Consider the following 6,329-nt stretch of genomic DNA (forward strand, 5'->3'; position numbering starts at 1 on the left):
TCAAGGTTTCTTCTCAGGATGATCCTTGTAGAAGGTGTTTATAAGGTCGGGATCCAAGATGAACGACCTTGGTATCCAGGACCTCTCCTCTAGACCATAACCTTCCCAGTCGACGAGGAACTGGTGTCCTCGTCCACGACGGCAAACATCCAGAATGCGACGCACGGTGTAGATAGGTTGATTGTCTAGGAGAGGGGTGGGTGGTGGGGTCTCGGCTGGTGGGCTCAGGGGGCTGGTGGAGATGGGCTTGAGTTGAGAGACGTGAAAGGTGGGGTGAATCTTCATGGTGGCCGGTAGGCGTAGTCGGACAGCAGTTGGGTTGATGACTCTTTCCTCCGGAAACGGACCGATGAATCTGGGCGAGAGTTTTCTAGGAAAATCCTTCAGGTTAATATCTCGTGTGGAGAGCCATACCTCTTGTCCTATTTGATAGGAGGGAACAACGGAGCGGTGGCGGTCTGCAAATCTCTTGTTCTGCTGTGCAGTACGTAGAAGGGCCCTTTGAGTCTGATTCCATACTCTGCGGCAGCGTTGGATGTGTTGATGGACAGAAGGCACCATAATGCCAGCCTCGTCACTGGAGAACAATGGGGGTTATACCCGAGAGAAGCCTCGAAAGGAGAATAACCAGTAGCAGAAGAGATGTGACAGTTGTGTGCATATTCGTCCCATACAGTATGAGATGTTGGCACCAAGAGGAAGGATTGTTGTTAATAACACACCTGAGTGTTGCTTCCAGCTCCTGATTGCACCTTTCTGTTTGTCCATTAGATTGTGGATGATGTCCAGAAGTGAGACTGACCTTAGCACCCAACGCGTTACAGAAGGCCTTCCATACGTGGGATACAAACTGAGGTCCACAGTCGGAGACGATGTCAGAAGGGATTCCATGTAGAYGGACAACGTGGTTTACCAGGAGTTGGGAAGTTTCAAAAGCGGTGGGTAGTTTTACCAGTGGCACAAAATGGGCTGCTTTGGAGAACCTGTCGATAATGGTTAGTATGGTTGTATTACCTTGAGAAGGGGGAAGTCCTGTGACAAAATCCAATGYGATGTGAGACCAAGGGCGAGCAGGTGTGGGTAATGGCTGCAGAAGTCCAGATGGTTGTTGGTTGCTGCTCTTATTTCGGGCACAGGTGGGGCATGCTGCAACAAATTCCTTGATATCATGGTACATGGTAGGCCACCAAAAATACCTCTTAGAAAAGGATAGCATGCAGGAGATCCCGGGATGACAGGTGAAACGATGATTATGAGTCCAGTCTAACACTTTTCCAACAATGTTTTTAGGGACAAACCTCATGCCAGGTGGTCCTGTGCCTGGTTCGGATTGTTGGGCCAGGCGGATCACGTTCTCAATATCCCAAGAGAGGGTCCCCACGAAGCAGGAGGGAGGTAGGATGTTGATGTCCTCTTCTGTTTTTTCAGATGATGAAAACTGCCTGGAGAGAGCGTCTGGTTTGATGTTCCTGGAACCGGGGATGTAAGTTATGGTAAAGTTGAAACGTGCAAAAAATAATGACCACCTGGCTTGTCTGGGATTTGACCTTCTAGCGTTTTGTAGGTATACTAGAGTTTTATGATCAGTGAGGATAAAAAAAATGGTACATCGGTTCCCTCTAACCAATACCTCTATTCCTCCAGTGCCAGTTTAATGGCTAGGAGTGCTCTGTTGCTGACATCGTAATTCATCTTGGCCGGGGACAGGCGACGAGAGAAAAAGGCACATGGATGCATCTTACCATCAGATTCACCTTTTGGGACAACATACCATCAGATTCACCTTTTGGGACAACATCGCACCCACTCCAAGATCAGAAGCGTCCACTTCTACAAAAAATTGCTTGTGGGGATCTGGGTGACACAAAATAGGAGCATGAGAAAAACGAGACTTTATCTCACCAAATGCGCTATGTGCCTCAGGAGTCCAAGAAAACGGTCTTAAGGTGGAGGTTAGTTGAGTGAGGGGTGCGGCGATGCGGCTGTAGTCCTTGATGAAACGCATGTAGAAGTTTGCAAAACCAAGAAATCTTTGTAGCTGTTTGCGATCCTTAGGATCGGGCCACTCAGAAACTGCTCGAACCTTTTCTGGGTCAGTTCTGAACTGACCTTTTTCCAAAATGAAACCTAAGAAGGAAACTGAGGAGACATGAAATTCGCACTTCTCTGCCTTGACATAAAGCTGATTTTCATGAAGCCTTTGAAGAACTGCTCTAACATGTTTCTCATGTTGCTGGAGGTTGTGGGAATAAATGAGGATGTCATCCAAGTAGACAAAAAACACACACATTGAGAAAAATCCCTTAGGACATCATTAATCAGGGCTTGGAAAACAGCTGGTGCATTGGTCAAGCCAAAAGGCATGACCACATACTTGAAATGTCCCAAGGTGTCTTGAAGGCTGTCTTCCACTCGTCACCCTCTTTTATCCGAACAAGATGGTAAAAGCGTTTCGAAGATTGAGTTTAGTAAAGACGTGGCCGAGTGGAGCTGATCATGCACAGAATCTAACAAGGGTAGTGGATACTTATTTTTAACAGTGATTTGGTTAAGGCCCCTGTAATCAATACAAGGTCTAAGGGATTTGTCCTTCTTGGCGACAAAAAAGAATCCTGCCCCAAGAGGAGACTTGGAGGGGCGGATTATACCAGAAGCTAGGGAGTCGTCGATATAAGTCTTCATGGCTCCTTTTTCGGGGCCAGAGATATTGTATAAAACGGCTGGAAGGTAATGGTGAATCGGGTAACAGTTCTATGGAGCAATCATACGGTCTATGGGGAGGTAATGAGAGTGCTTTATTTTTACTGAAAACGACTGCTAGGTCATGATACACCTCAGGAACAGAAGACAGATCCGTCTCCTTGACAGGTTCCTCCCCTTTAATGGAGGGTGAAACGGCTGACTTTAAACTGTTTTGTAAACAGAATGAACTCCAATTTTCAATTCTTTTTTCCTTCCAATTAATAACTGGATTGTGGGTGGACAACCACAGAAAGCCAAAAATGAGTTGTGGAGATGTGAAGTCAAAGACAACAAACTCACCCAGATCATGATGATTACCGGACACGATGACATGTAGGTTGGGCCCCAGTTGGTTGACTTGTGACAAGAGTTGTCCAGTGACACCGGCGATGGAGCGTGGAGGATCAAGAGGTGAGGTGGGAATATTGAGTTGTTCCACTAAATCATTGGAAATCAGGTTTTGTTCTGCCCCAGAGTCCACAAGAGTGGAGATGGGTAGTTTGATCTGTCCACAAACTACAGTCGCAGGCAAAAAAAACAAGGAGGTAGGGGGAAAGTTGTCAGGTCTCGTCAACTTCCCCTGTTCTACTGACGAGACGGTCCGTTTCCCCGCAGGGGGCAGGTRGCGACGAAGTGTCCCTTGTTTCCGCAGTAGATACACAGCTTAGCAGCAAACCGTCTCTGTCTTTCCTCAGGAGACAACTGGGTGCGTCCAATTTGCATGGGTTCGGCAGAATTAACAGCAGCTGTAGCGTGAGGAGGAAACTCACCACTGATTGCGGAGGCGGAAACCCGCAGTGTCTGGGAAGTGTAGTTTTTTCCTTCCTTCGCTCTCTTAATCTATTATCAATACGGATGGTCAATGCGATTAATTCATCCAAGCTTCCGGGTTTGTCCCGGGAAGCCAATTGATCTTTAAGTTGTTCAGATAAAGAGTTTATATAAATACCTTTTAAGGAAAGTTCCTCCCAACCCACCTCTTCCACTACAATGCGAAAATCCACAGAGTGTTCGGCTGCCGATTTACTTCCTTGTTGTAGATTGATCAGTCTTTGCGCTGCCTCCTCCTGCTGGAGGGGAAGATCAAAAACACGCTGGAACTCCTGAATGAACAACTGAGAGGTGAGTGTATCCAAAGAATGAGCTGAAAGAAAGACTTGAGCCCATCTGAGAGCTTTTCCCTTTAAAGCAGACACAATGTAAGTAACTCGGGCAGAATGAGTAGGAAAAAGTGAAGGTGAATGAACGAAAGCCAAACGGCACTGTAATAAAAATCCTCCACACTGATTTACTGTATATCTCCATCAAATAATTCAGAGGGTCGGATGTCAGGTTCTTTCACAGGAAAAACAGGTGGACTGGGCGTGGTAACAGGAGGTGTAATTGGGTTAGGGGAAAAAACCGTGTTCAATCTACTATCAATGGCAGCAATGCGATGAGTGACTTGATTTAATAATGCGCTGGTTTCCTGTTGAAGCTGAAATAACTGATTAAGCTACTGGTCATTATCTAACGTTGTAGGGTCAGGTTGATTATTAACCCCGGGAGTCTGATTGTCAGAGGTATTGCTCACGGACATTTTACTTGGCTGAAGCATACTATCAGATTTACAGGTGGAGGTCAACGTGAGCAGTACCAGAGACAAACAGAGACGGAGACCAGAAATACAAAAGGTAAGTGATTTTATTTTTACAGGTGCGGGAGGTGTCTGGGGTCTGGACCTGGAACAGAATGATTACAGAGGTGAGTATTTGATTATCTTCCAGTAAATGTCTTAAGCAGGTAAGTAAAATGGGTGAGTTCTTATGGGGTGGGGCWGGAGATGAAGCATGGAGGAGTTGGTCCAAAAAGGTGAGGATCCAGAGGTGAGTATTTACAGGTGAGTAGGTATTTACAGTGAAACGTGGGAGGCAGCGCATGAGATACTGGTGAGAGGCTCTGAGTCCAAGGCGGCAGGCAAAAACGTGCTGGAGATTACTTTCTGCAAACAAGTAAATACAAAAACCCAGGTAATACAAAAACTCTTGGAGAGAGTAATAGGCAGCAGGCTGAGCTCATACCAAACATGAGGCGATGCTTCAGCGATGAGTTGATCTTCATCACTGCCTTAAGAAGCCTGGAGGTGATGAGCCAAATCGTATGCAGGTGTGGGTGATCAGCGCTGCAACCAATCATGGAGGCAGGGGGTGGAAACACCAAAATGCCTCACTATATTCTTCTTTTTAAGAAGGTTATTTAAGTTTTCTTAAATATAATCCTGGAAAGCTGATAGCATCTCCCTGAATCTCATTTATATTATGTTTTTTATTTGCATTTGTGGACAAACTGAAAGCTCGTGTCCATTGAGTACATTTTGTGACTCAGTTCTGTTTGTGTTTTTAATGCGGTGCCCCCGCATGACCTGAAGATGACAGGCATTTAAATAATGGTTATCAGTCTAGTCTGCTGAGTACWTCTAGATTTTCTACATTTGTAAATATTATTGTAGAAGACAATATCACATCTCTTTCTGCTAAATTATTTCAATCATATTTCTGTCATTACATGAATTGACATTACCAAATTTCCCTCTGGCATCAATAAAGTATTTTTTGAATTGAATTGAACTGAATTGAATAAGAAGCATATGTCAATACAAAAATGACAACCCCTGTCTATTAGCAACGCAGTAAGGATTTTTAGTGATCTGAAAATGATTGCAGCCTGTTATAATGTGCCTAAATATCACAGTTGTTCGGGAAATGAGGTGAATGCCCAAGATCCACGGTGAATTAAAGGAAATTTTCCCTGAAAAGCTCCTCCTGGCTGGTCTCCTGCTTTGAGCGACGTGGTTAGTATAAAGTTGCAGCAGCCCTGAAGTGAGACCACCCACTTGTCCCAGTTTTCACGCCCCCTACTCTGACATTTAGAACATGCATTTACAATGCCACTGGAACACACAGGGACAGCTCTGAGTTTGAAATGTAAAAGCTGTCCGGTGACGAGTTGGTCTGGGATGAARTCAGCGCGTTAAAGTGTAAAGCTGCAGGAGTTTATCAGTCTGCCTCTGCCTGTGCACTCAGTGCATTCCTCTTAATCCAGCAGCATTGATTTTTCMCTACTGATGTAAAGTCAGTCAATTTTGTTAATGATTTAGGGCTTAGTGCTTTTTGTAGGTTCACTCCAGCAATTACAACCCCTCCTGTGTAATTATATATAATATATTTAGTTATATATGTATATTATATATTTAGTTATTCATTCCAGAAGGGTGAATGGGAGAAAATATTCTGATAGTTTTTATTCTAAAAACTATATTGTTTTTCTATCTTGTTTGTTACTGAGCCAAACAAGATCTACTTTGCAATTTACGGTAGCTATCGYTAGCTTTTTATTTTAGTTTTACTGTTTTTTTTTTCAAACTTTTGTCAATAAAGTTTATATCTCTGTCTCACTAGTTTTTTAAGATTTCTTTGCTTTTTGAGTTACCTTTGAATTTATGAGCAGCTGCATAGAAAAAAGAGCAGTAGAGAGAGCTGCCCAGATCCAGGCTGGGATTTTTTTTATTATTATTATTATTTTTTTTGCAAAGAATCTGTGAATTGTTA

At 44.0% G+C, this 6,329-nt stretch overlaps 1 protein-coding gene across 1 annotated transcript in view; it reads left to right on the forward strand.

Annotated features, from left to right (window-relative positions):
* LOC106512354 (cyclin-dependent kinase-like 5) overlaps nucleotides 1–6,329 on the forward strand; it is a gene marked incomplete at its 3' end in the record, with an annotated part of 95,854 nt that overhangs the window by 8,375 nt on the left and 81,150 nt on the right.

Source organism: Austrofundulus limnaeus, unplaced genomic scaffold (assembly GCF_001266775.1).
Source record: "Austrofundulus limnaeus strain Quisiro unplaced genomic scaffold, Austrofundulus_limnaeus-1.0 Scaffold8, whole genome shotgun sequence".
NCBI lineage: Eukaryota > Metazoa > Chordata > Actinopteri > Cyprinodontiformes > Rivulidae > Austrofundulus > Austrofundulus limnaeus.